General features: G+C 38.2%; 1 long non-coding RNA gene across 1 annotated transcript; it reads left to right on the plus strand.

Annotated features, from left to right (window-relative positions):
• Positions 1-464: 464 nt before the first annotated feature.
• On the plus strand, positions 465-1,251 carry LOC147495321 (uncharacterized). Its single transcript, XR_015197463.1, has 3 exons — positions 465-511; positions 914-962; positions 1,048-1,251. It is a non-coding gene; the product is annotated as an uncharacterized LOC147495321 (long non-coding RNA).
• Positions 1,252-2,023: the final 772 nt, after the last annotated feature.

Here is a 2,023-nt window from a genome sequence, read left to right on the forward strand (position 1 = left end):
GACCTCGACCTTAACTACTTCCTGACGCAGTATGATGTGAAATTTAATATTGTGTCTTCCTACTCGAGTAATTGGCGTAATCACTTGATTCAACTTGAACAACGAGGACCCATTCCGCCTTATCCATGGGAGTGTGTTAGTAGATACATGAGTTGGTACGAAAACAATAGTCATATTCGAATGATAAACCCCGATCATCTTAGTCACTACTCCCTACGAGTCTTCCATATCATAATCCTCAAAGAGTTAATATCTTACAACGTTAATTTTTGTTTTGTTTTGTTTTGTTTTGGTATTTTATAAATGTAAATGTATATACTAATGTAGTTTTTCGTTTTAATTTTGACAAAGACCCGTCAATTCGATGAAATTTCTCGCTTGCTCAATCAAGGCCCGCAATTGGATGGGATCAAGGATTCCGTGACGATACCTGAACGAGTTCATGGAGGCATACAATTTGACCCGTGCAAGTTCATTGGCGGACGATATCGTGAAGGAGCATAGGATTTAGGTATGTTGAGTTTGGTTAGTTTAGGGTTTAGTGGTTAGTTTGGTTAGTTTACCTCCTTTTATCTTGTGTTGGGACGAGTGTTGGAAATGGAAATGGTTTGTTTGTGTTAGTTGAGATGATGCGGGTTTTGCTTTACTTTTCAGTTTGTGTTAGTTGAGATGATGCGGGGAGTGTTTATTGGCATTTGAGATGATGCGGGTTTTCCTTTACTTTTCAGTTTGTGTTAGTTGAGATGACGTGGGGATTGTTTATTGGCATTTGTCTTTCTTTGTTCTTTTGAGAGTTGATCATGACTTAAGTTCAAGAGTTTTCCAATCAATAAGGTTTCTAGATTTGGTGTTGGATTTGACATATGTGGTAGTATTTATACTGATTCATGTGTTTTTATTGGGGGGTAATTAGGCAAATGGTGGTGGCGGAAGATGGTGAACATGAGGAAGCAAGTGGAGAGGTTAGTTTTTCTGTCAGACCTTAATAAAGCAGTTTGATTTAACTTTGCTTGACTAATCTGTTTATTCAATTTGTTTGTTTTGCAGGAAGGAGATAAAGAACAAAGAGTTAGATATACAACTAAAGTCAGAAAGTTAGATTGGAAATCTCTTTGTAGTCAAAAAATGTTATGTTAGGACTCTTTTGTAAGTGCAAGTTGTTGATATGTAGCAACTTAGCTTTATGTTCAGTAATTCAGACAATGTATTTCACATGGTGTCACATTGTTGAAATATGAAATGATAGTGATCTTGCTTTAGACTTGTCATTCTTTTCATGTTCACCTAAGATCCTAGGGTTTTTGGTGCAAGATCTAGTAAAACGCATACCGAAAGAATGGCCTTTGGTTATGTTTCTCGCTATTAGCGTGCATTGATTTTAATAGGACGATATCTTGTCGCGGAGTAAACAGCTATACTACTTACCAGTGCTGCTGGCAGATGTGCTTTGCTTAGATCTCGGTTTATATCCATTCAATGGCTCTTCTTGTGCTCTCCCGACAACTTGTACATTTTAATTTGTCACAAAATAAGCATCTCTATTAATAATCTAATGCGAACACAAAAATCCCAATGTTATCAACAAAAATCCCAATGTTATTTGCCAAAACACAAAAATCTAATGCAAGACGCAATGTTTTTGCCAAAACACAAAAGATCTGTTTTTTTGCCTCTTGAACGGTGTGGCCATATCGTTTGGATTTGAACTTGCAAAAAAAATAGCGTGTCTGTTTGAACTTTGTCCCAAACGGCATGGCCACACCATTTGACTTAGTCCCAAAACGTATGGTCATGCCGTTTGGAACTAAGTCCAAACGGTGTGGCCATATCCTTTGGATTTGAACTTGGATAAAAAAAATGGCCATATCGTTTGGACTTTGAACTTGCAAAAAAAATGGTGTGTCTGTTTGGACTTAGTCCCAACGCGGCATGGCCATACCGTTTGGCCTTAGTACCAAACGGTGTGGCCATGCCGCTTGGGGACTAAAACGGCGTTGGGACTAAGTCCAAACAGGAGACGCCA

This window comes from Coptis chinensis, chromosome 6 (genome assembly GCF_015680905.1).
Source record: "Coptis chinensis isolate HL-2020 chromosome 6, ASM1568090v1, whole genome shotgun sequence".
Taxonomy (NCBI): Eukaryota; Viridiplantae; Streptophyta; class Magnoliopsida; order Ranunculales; family Ranunculaceae; genus Coptis; species Coptis chinensis.